Here is an 11,366-nt window from a genome sequence, read left to right as displayed (position 1 = left end):
TTCTAATCAAGTATGGTGTAAACACGACATCTTAAAGGGAATACGGGCCATAGCTACTTTTTGGAAGTCCTAAGAGTTTTAGACGTTCCAGCAGTTGTGATTTGGTAGGCTAATTCACGTGCCAACAGTTTATCGGGCACATATAATGGGAGGACATGGGGTTTTGTGGCACTACCAAACACCCGTATATACGTGAATTTATCTTCCCCGAACCAATTCCCCACAGCAGTCAAGTCAATTTCGGCCTCCTCGGAAATCCTTGGGGCAGGCCTATCAAAGATAGCATAATAGATGGGCAACATGAAACCATTACAGATTTGATACAAGTGGTCTTTATAATGTGCCTTCCATAACATCTGATGGTAGATGTGAATTGGTTTAGGGTCCTGTGGCGTCCACCTCCACCCGAGTATCGGGTATTCAGAATTAAAACAAAGCATATCCATAACATAAGCACTGTAATAGAAGGGAGGGATAGTCCGGGTGGTTTTGCATGAATTGAATCTAAAATCAAGAATTGTAGAGGCTAACTTATCAGAAAATATATTGGCCCAATCCATGATATAACTACTAGTTTCCGCTTCCATTAAAGGAACCATTTCGATATCAAATTTTGCAGAATCATGCATTCCCCATATCCTACACATCATTGCCCCAGCGTAACAGTAAGGAGATGCTAAGGAATCCACGGAGTACTTACCCGATGACTCATGTTTATGCTTTGCTGGATTCTGTCTCCACTGTCTAATCAGGGTTGATTCCATCTCATTCTCATCTGCGAATTTCTTTAGAAAAGCTTTGTTGTATTTCTTCTCCGGCTCGGGCAAATGGTACATTTTTCTCAAGTCGTCAGGTTGAAATGAACCGAAAACTCTTCCATCAACTGTGCAAAAGGTCCTATTAGAAACAGGAATTTGTTCGACCACCCATCTGACCACATCAGTGTAAGGGAGAATTTTCTCCCGAGCTGCTATCCTGTGTAAAAATGAGTCGGCCAAATCCTTCAGCGAGGCTTCTGATTTGCTGGTTGAGTCTGCAGTAGCTTCTTCTTCTGTTTCCTCTGGTTCTTCCGCCTCAATCAGATTATAAATGCTTTGCCAGCTGGTATTTCCCAGGCCGAGACATGTAGTGTCTGAAATTAATCCCTTCTTGCTTGGTCCTGGGTCACTGGTGGGCTGGATAGTAACTGCAGGGGCTGCTGCCGCAGTGGACCTCTTAGATTTCTTTCCCATTTGCTTAAAACTTGAAACTTCGACGAAATTCTGCACAAGGAAGGAAAACCAGTGTGATACAGAGAAACAGATAGCAAGAGCCAATATGAAAGAGGTATGAATAATAAAAGATCGTGATAAAAATTGCCGCAGATAGAATCTAAGTGGAAAATCTCGGCATAACTCCTTCATTAATTGGCTGCTTCATCTGTTAGTCATGATAAGGAGGCTTTTAAATAATCCATCATAACGTATATTGATTCAAGTGTGGCTTATATTTTTGGCGGTTAATCGAATTTGATGATTGGCGTCATGAAAGGGAGGGTTTACATAATAATCCAAAATATCGTTCAATCACCAAAGGTGATACAATGCATGCCAATCTTTAATATGTTTAGAAACTCACGCCTTGATTTAATGCATCGCAATCGGGGTAGGGCTCGGGTCAGTTTATTTATGTCATTGTGAAATCGCCGATCGCTGATGGCAATACACCTTATCGCATCGGTGGATTTGAAGGTGGCACAATTAACGCATCGCTTACCAATGCCGATTGCCGATAGAGATGCCTTTATCTCATCGGAGGAATGGGGGATGCTTTATAAATGATGCGCTTTGTCTTTCCCTGATATCCGATAGCGATTTCCCTTTTCAGATTGGAGTTATTCAATGTGCCTTTGCTTATGTTCCTTTTATTATTGCGATATGCGATCTTGTGATCACTTTATCGTAATAATAAAAGCTTTATTATTTTAAAAAGGCCTTTTTCTCATTGTTTTTTTTTTAAAGGGAAATCATATTGCAATTGGACCTTTTGATGAGGGTTTTTCTAATAACAAGTAAATACCAATTTATTCACACCTCTTTGTTTAAAAAAGGGACCCATTTCATATTATGATTTCAAAGAAAAATTTTATGAAATGGGGGGTTTTTGTACAACACAACGGTTTCACCATATAAGTTTCCAGACCTGTTAATTTGCCCTTTTTTCACCAAAAACCCAAATTCCTTTCTGAATCCACAGGAACAAAAAATGGAAACCCCTGTGGCTTTGGCTGTTGCACCCATGAATGCTCTTTTTAGACTATCTGCCTCTTGCGGATAAATACTTTCAGATAAAAGACTTATCTACTGATAAAAACCACCTTAAAATCTTTTGCCAAAGTAGAGATAACTATCTGAATGGCTCTGACATCCTAGGACTGTGGGAATCTAACCTTCCCATGTATTTTCTCCCCTCAGTCCATGTTTTCCTTGATATAATTCATCAATGCCAAGCCAATTATGACCCTAACTACAGAGTAGTTATGTCTCCAAGCCAAATAGTCCTCTTCCCAATAACTACTCAATCCATCAACGGAATGTTGCAATTCCACTCCAGTCAAGCTCTCACTCCCATTTCCATGGGATATTTACTTGAGAAATCCACTCAATTGTCTCAGTCAAAACTAAATCACATCTATCAAACTATCATATTACAGAAACATTAGCCCAAAGGCCCACCTCCTTATCTGCAAACTTTCTTCACAGATATGGGAAGAATCATTGTTGACATGATATCTTTAATTATGGGAGTTAACACTAGTGAGTTTGTTGATGAGGTAACCCTAGTGTTGTTGTCAATTTTTACTCTTGGATAGCCCCCTGCTATGAAGTATGATTATGGTTCCTATATTGCTAATAAGATTCATGACCAATTCCTGAGACTGGACAATGAGGGAGTCTTCAAATACAACACCTTCATCTGTCATCTTATGCTGTATTATCAGTCAGAGCACTTCCATTTCCCTCTCATGAAACTTGACACCAAAGGCAATCCACGGTCTGTTATTTTTTGGAGTTCCATCTTCCATGCATCTTTTGAATCCCCTTACTCATATAATGAGTTCATTGATCAGTTTTTTCATCCAGTAACCACCTTATTGACAGGGATTTCCCCTCCCAGGATTAATGGTGACATTAAAAGGTTCCTACAACTTTCCAAGTAGTACAAAATAGGTGATTGGTACCTATACAAGAACCATACAGAAATCAGGCTATATGGATGTGAGCTCTGCCCTTTCAAATTACCAAAATACGTTCCAATGAGACTGTTTGCATTGGAATATTTCAGACAAATGATACACTCAGACATGGTTCATTTTTGTAAAGCCAAAAAGAAAGCTCAATTCAGAATCAGAAATAAGTTAGGCCCTTTTGTCTGCAACGATAGGGAAGCATGCAAAAGAAGGAGAGAAAATTCTAGAAGATCATCTTAAGTTGCATAAAAGTTTTGGTTGGAGGCCATATGAACCTAATAGCTTTATCTGTGATAGGAGAATGAAAAATAGGTTGTCACCATACATTCACCATAGGATTCTAGAGATTGAACAATTTACAAACATGGATGAGTGGAGGGAAGGGACCCTAGTAGAAAATGATAGTGAACAGGTCAATATTGAGAATGTTATGAGAGATCTTGAGAAAACACTTGACCTGGATTCTTTTGGGTAGGTACAAAGGTCAGGGATTAGTGCTTCTACAACTGAAACCTCTCAGCAGCATTCACAGGATACCAGCATACCAGCTACAGAAACATCTAAGGGAAAAGGACTAGAGACTAGTGCCCAAGCCACAGAGCAGTCTACAATGTCTAAGCAGCCTGAAACTTCTAAGGAACAGGCTCAAATGCAAGCTCCTCCAACTCAGGACAATGTGGGAGAGCCTCCAATCTTGCAAACTCCTCTTAATGAGGAAAGAAATAAAAAGAGAGATAGGGAAATAGCCACCCCTGCCAGTGGACCTTCAGAACAGCCTGGTGCAAAAAGGCAAAGGCTAAATCCCCTGTCAGAAGAAGAATTTGTTGAAGAGACTACGGATAGTCAGAGGAGAGAAGGAGTAGATAGCCAGCAAACTTTTCCAGTGGGAGGAACATCCACTAGTTCACAGAGGCAAGAGCTAGAAAGACAACAAAGTGCAGAGGTATCATCTTTCAGGCCTCCAGGAAAGGACACCCCAGATATCAAGAAGAAATTTATAGAAATAAAAGCCAGAAATGATCCATTAAGGCTCCAGGTTTATAACCAATATTTGAAAATGGCTCCCACAAATCAAAACAGACTGATGTCAGCCTATGACATCAAAGAAGGTAAAATGATAATGAGTTATTTCAAACCTAAAGTGCAACAGCCTCAATCAGCAGTAGACTATCTCTGAACCAATTTTGAGGTCATGGTAAAAAATATTCATCCTTTGGATCAATTTGAATTGCACAAACAAACAGGAGAGATGATTTATTCCACCTTGACTGGTAAGGCTATGATGGCCCAAAGGTTGGAAAATTCTTTGGATAACACAACTGCCCAACTACAGCTGGAGAAAGCCTCCTCACAGGCTAAAGATAACAAAATAAAGTCTTTAGAAGAAATAATTATTGGATTGGGTCATGATACCAAATATGTGAAGGCTATAGAAGCCTTAATAAAAAAGAAAGATGAATATATTTCTACCTTAAGGAAGCAGCTAAAGCTACATCCTTCAAGGCATCCACAGACTATTGAGATCATAAAGCAAAAATCTGAAGAAGAGCTGATGGATTTGCTCTTAAAACTTAATGAACGATTGAATGAGACTGAGCAAGAACTAGAAAAATCATTGAAGGACAAGTAGGGAGAGTCGACCTCTCAGCCTCCCAATGTGATACCAGTAGTCTCAACTGCAGTCCCTTCAACCCTTGGAACAACTCTAGCACCAAACATTCCAGCAGCCACAACAGAGGTGGTCATAGGTACAACAACAACAGGAACAACACAGGATAGTACTACCAATTTGAGCACAGAGGAACTAATAAAATCAATGGAGGACATGAAACTACAAGTTTCAGAGCTAAAAAAGGTACAAGAATAGTATGCCAACTTAGAATAGAGGTATGATCTCTCAAAGATAAATGTTGCAGAAAAGACAAGAGAAATTAAAGGATTAGAACAAAGAGTGAAATCATTAGAAAAGGATCTCACATTTGAGAAACCTTTGACAGAAATTAGGAAAATTCTTTGGGCCAACATCACTCAGTCAATAAATGATGTTTGGCCATCAATCCAAATAATTTTTTAGCAAATTGATTTAGTAAAGGCAGCTCAAGAAGAGGTTCAAAAGGCAAGGGCAGAGTTAGGAAATATGCCTGAGGAAGCCACCAGACTCATACAGTTTTTGAATACCAAGAATAAGTACCAGCTTGAAGAACTGGGCATTCAAGACAGAACAGGAACAATTCTAGAAGTCAAAAGGGTTTTTACTAAAAGGACTCTGATGCAAAATTTAGAAAGAAGGTGCCATGACATGCAGGAAGAAATTAATGCTTTCATGAAAAGATTTGATATTTTGCAGAGTAAAGGGTTGCCTAGTCCTTTAGTTATTAATGACAAATTGATGAGACATATAGACTATGTGGAGAAATTAAATCAATATGCAGGCAACCAGGCAGGTCCATCAACAAGTGCATCAGCATCAAAAGCATTGCCTACAGGTAGAGTTCTCTATGACAGTCTAGAGAACTTATTCTATGTCGAGCATGAGATAAAGCACTTGTTTCCAATTCAGCCTACCTTTTTCAAGTACACCAAAACTGATGAGACCCTGAGAAAACTTCAAAGAACCAGAATACCAGAAACACAATGGTGGGAAGAAATGTTAGAAATTTTGTAAATTATCCTTGGTAAAATGTAAATTTTGGTTATTTACTACAGTAAGTAATGGTAAAGAGGATAAACAGAGATCAAACAGGTCGAAGAGTATCAGAGCAGGTAAAGAGTATTAGTGAAAACAGGGTAGCCAGCATAGAATTACCAAAAGGACATCAACATGCCAAATCAAAGGGCCTACCTCTAGCACACTCATAAGAATAGGAACAACACAACATCATTTTGCCTTTTCTTCTATCTATGAGACCATCTGTCTCTATTTTTCTTGTAACTTATTCATAGTCATCCTAGAATATATCTCACTTTGTTATGAGATATTTTTTGTATAAATACTCCCTCAATTGGAGTATTGAGGGTGGATTCTTAGACATTGCTGTAATACTGATTATTTTGGAATAAAGTGTTGTTGGACAAAATTTTGTATGGCTAGCTGGATGAAGAATTGATGCAAAGGACTTTTCATAGGATTCATGAGTCAGACACCAGATCAATAAGTCTTCTATATCTCATGTTTTAAAGTTTTCTTGTTTATTATATCATCTGTGTTTCATATCTGAATGATAAACGAAAAATAATAATTCAGAAAGTGCTTGAGTGCAATCTATTTTCAATCGTTTTTGTTCTTAATGTTTTCTAAACCGGCATAAACAGTGAATTCTTAATTGCTCTTGTTTCCTAGTTTATTCACTTTGATTATTTAGTAAAGAATTCTTAACTGCTCTTTATTAGTAATCATCCAAGTTCCCTCTCTTAAATATGATGAAGGATTCTTAATTTCCCTTCATCCCTTTGAGTCCATTCCATCTTTTTTAAGTCTCTATTTGTTCCCTGCTTGACTATCTTGCCCTGTGAAACCATCCCTTGTTAAGAAACCAAATCTAGTTAAGCCATCTTCTTTGACTCCATTAGCACAATGGCCTAAACTACTCAATTCTACCCCTCTGCTATTGAATTTCACCACCCAAACACAATCAAAACCCCTAAACTTCATAACTAGCCTAATATCCTTCAAAACAAAGCTAAAACTTAAAGAGAGAGCCCTCTTTGGGTATAGATTGGCTAGATTCTGTACCTAAAAGTTGGTTTGTGGTTACCTCAGACCCCTTTCCTCTTCCCAACAACTTCAAGGAAAATCTGAGTGATAATATAAACTTTTGCTACCAACCGAGATTTGTATTTCTCCACCTTTCCTTTTGCATTTGTCTTCTTTTTGAACACCCATTCGCTACCAATGGGTTTCCTTCCAGCCGACAACTCCACCAGATTCCAAGCCTAATTTTTGTGCAAAGATGCCATTTCATCAACCATGGCCTCTTTCCAGAGTTTTCCATCCTCTGAATCTACTGCTTCCTTCACAGTTCTGGGATCATCATCAGTAATAGATAAAGCAAAATTTGAATAGAAAGCAGATGGACTATACCTTTATGGCTACCTTCTTTCTTGAACTGATCTTCTCACACCTGGATTTTGTGGCTCTTCATCTTCTGATTCCTCCTATGTTGTAGAGTCTAATTCTTCCTCCTTTAGCTCAAAATCTATCTTCTCAAGTTCCTTTGGTTGGAATTCATGTTTAATAACATCTTTTACCTCTTTGAACACCACATCTCAGCTATACACAACCTTCCTTGTTACTGGGTTCCAAAGCGTATAACCCTTTAAACCATCCTTATACCTAATAAAGATGCACTTTTTAGATTTACTATCCAACTTGGTTCATTTCTCCTTTGGAACATGTACATATGAATCACATCCAAATACCCTCAGATGTGAAAGAGAGGGCTTCTTACCAGTCCATACCTTTTGTGGAGTCTTATCCTCCAATGCTGATGAAGATGATCTATTGACCAAGTAACATGTTGTCTCCACCACCTCTGCCCAAAATTCTTGTCCTAACCCGACACCACTGAGCATGCTTCTTGCCCTTTCCATCAATGTCTTGTTCATTCTTTCTGCAACTCCATTTTTCTGAGGTGTATATGGAGTAGTCCTCTGTCATTCTATTCTATTCCTTACTACAAAACTCTTCACCGTTTTCTATCCTGAGCACCTTTAACTTCTTCTTTGTTTGGCTTTCCACCAGAGCCTTAAATTCTTTAAACCTGTCAAAGACTTTAGATTTCTTCTTAAGGAAATATATCCATGTATTCCTTGAGAAGTCATCTATAAATGATACATAATACACAGAATTACCCAATGATGGAACCTTCACAGGTCCAAACAAATCACTGTGCACAAGCTCTAATATTTTTTTCGCCCTCTTACCACCAGAGGGAAAACTCACCCAATTCTGCTTCCCATATACACAATTTTCACAGAAATCAAAATCCAGAGAGCTATTACTCATACCTTCTACCGTACCTTTACCATGAAGTATTCAAAGGCCCTTCTCTCCAATATGTCCAAGCCTTTGATGCCACAACATGGTCTTCTCTCCAGAGACCACTAGATTTTCTGCTCCACTTTCAGGAACCATAGAACTGTGGCACCCATAAACAACAGTGCTACCTTGTAGCTTGTACAAAGTTCCAATCTGAACTCCCCGCATCAATACTAGTCCTCCTCGAACCATCTTGCAGGTATCCTTCTTGAACACTGTTTTTACACCTGCATCATCCAACTTGCTTAGAGAAATCAGATTTTTGGCCAATGCAGAAATATGTAGAACACCCGGAAGTATTCTAACCCTTCCACCTTGTAACTTCAACTTTACTTTTCTGCGACCAATGATTCTAGCCTTCCTGTCATCCCGCAAAAAGACATCACCACCATCATATTTCTCATACTCGCAAAACCACTCTCTATGGGGAGTGAAGTGAAAGGATGCACTTGAGTCAATCAACCATACCTTATGATCTACATGTGTACTTGAAGAAGCCAAGTACACATCCCCACCTTCATCTGAGGTGGTTTTCGCCTCTACAGAAGGAGCATCATCAGATCCCTTTCCTTTATCAGGAGCTTTAGATTTACAGTCCCTTTTGTAGTGCCCTTTGTTGGGCTATTAATATGCCATTATTGTTATCACTTTTGAATGCTTATTCCACCCATACCATTATTCATCACGTTATTTATCATAATTTATCATATAATTCTATTTTATAATGATTTATGCTCTTATGTAAAAATATTATTTATTCTCCTTTATTTCTAATAAATTGATGATTATGCATGATTTTATCAATGATAGTTTTAATAAATTGGTTATAACATTATTCACCATTTTTAGCTTCCAAGATAATTTCTAGATTGAAGATTTGATCATTAAAAGTGCCAATTTAGAAATTCGTTGGAATAAGAAGTGACCGTTTTGCGGTTGAGATTCTGAGCAAATGAAGAAGAATCTGGAAAATCCGGAACATGGGTTTTGTCCAGAACGGACCAAATTAACTTTATTGAAGAATAGTTTGCCCAAATTCAACTTGTATTGAGAGAAACATAGGGTTCTTTGAGCACGATTTTCTCAGATTTGTTGTGTGGCCGTTTTCCAAATCTCAGCTACAAAGCCAAATTCGCCTTGCTCTTGTTGAAAGATAGATGGAAATATATTTTCTTGTTGATCAATTGGTTGGAAACAATCCAATTTTGTAATAGAAATCATGTTGTAATTATCTTTGTTGTAACTTCTCTCTGATCTCTCTCTATTTAAATGAAAACAAAGATCAGAGATGGGGATGGAAAAATGATGGAGAATTGAGGATTCAGAATTGGAAATTCAAGAATGATGGTGGATTATTCATGATAGGATAGAATAGGAGGAAAAGGAGATTTCTGCATTACCATTGTAATTCTCAAATCTCCAGTTGTTGTAATGATTTCACAGTTTGATGATGAATAAATAAAAGGGTTGCTGTTCATTATTCTCATCTGAAGTAGCCCAGCAGCATCTGCTGGCAGCTAAGGGCCCAGCCTCTGGTGGATTAAGCTGCTGCTGTATTATATATTTACGATTCATGTGTGGTTTGATTTCTTTCTTTTACTCTGCTTAGTAATCTGAAGCGCTTTACTGTTTCACATATCAGCTCTGTTATACTTGATTGAATATTATTATTACTTACAACTGGAATGCTATATTACCATTCTAACCTTGCATCACATTATTGTTTATTTTGGAAAATCATATAGCATTGTTGTTTCTTACAGATTACAAGCTAACCGTGCTGTATATTCTTGAATTGCTACTACCGTATGATTTATTCTTAAATCGTGACTGCTATTTATTTGGGAGTACTGTTATGTTATCATTGTTGTTCTGAAACAATTGTTGTTCCATTACAATTGTTGTTATTTCATGGCTGTGATTCATGCATATTGTATCGAAGCTCAGATTACTGTCCCTTTTAATGATAAGTGTGTTGCGTGCTTGACTTGGGTTGCTGTACATTTAGATTTAATCCACTATTCTATACTCTATCTTTGATAATCTGCTGTTCCATTTCTGTTTTCTATTCAATTCAAAGGTTGTTACTTAATTCTTGAAGATTATAATTATTGCTGCATTCATTTACGTAGGATAGAGTTTTGTTGTTCAATCCTATTTATAGAAGTAGATGATGTTCCATTTCTTAATTGCTATTCCATTTCCTGTTATTTTTGTTATTGATTGCTTTGGTGTGTACAACGATTTGACACTGTAGTGGGCATTGGCATTTGCTGTCTAGTCCCCAGATTGATGTTCTATTCCTTGATTACTTTTGGTTACATTGGTTTCCAAAGGGATGAGTTACTGTTACTAGACCCTTGACTGATCATTTGCTGTAGTTTTCTGAATGCATGATTTAAGTCTTAAAGTGCTTTGCTGTAAGTAGATCTCATTTTGAGCATCCGTTTACTCTTGTATTTTGAGCACTGTACTACATCTTTCATAACATTACTCTTGAGTAAATAGCCACTTCAGACTGAGTACACTCTTGAAATAAAAAGTCGTCCCTGGCTTGACAATTAATGTGAAGATAATTAGGAGTTAAAAAGACACCTTTTTATCGCTCGACACCCTTCCTTTCCACATTTCCAGCACACCACCTTTACAGGTTTTCCTGGAGATTTAGATCTCCCTCTAGATTTAGACCTCCCACTCGAAGACTTATTTTTGTTTTTGTTCTGGGACCATCCTCGTACAAACAAGGCATTACCATTCTGGCTCTCCATATTTTTCCATCTCATTTCCTCTGTCAGCAAGGATGAGACTATTTCATCAAACTGCAAGGCAATTTCATTGCTACCTATTGCAATTTCCAGAGTATCCCATGAATCTGATTGAGAACACAACAAACTGATGCACTTATCTTCATTTGAAATTTTCATATCAACATACAGTCACTGACTTACCAAAGTATTAAACGCATTCATATGCTCTGTCACCGAGTCTCCATCTTTCAAAATCAGGTTATACAACTTTTTACATAGGAACAATTTATTCACGAGAGACTTAGATTGGTACAAAGTCCTTAACTTATCCCACAAAGCCTTCACTATAGCT

This window comes from Pinus tabuliformis, chromosome J (genome assembly GCF_031772625.1).
Source record: "Pinus tabuliformis cultivar Carrire ecotype Pingquan chromosome J, CPIR1, whole genome shotgun sequence".
Lineage (NCBI taxonomy): Eukaryota > Viridiplantae > Streptophyta > Pinopsida > Pinales > Pinaceae > Pinus > Pinus tabuliformis.
This window is presented reverse-complemented; position numbering follows the sequence as displayed.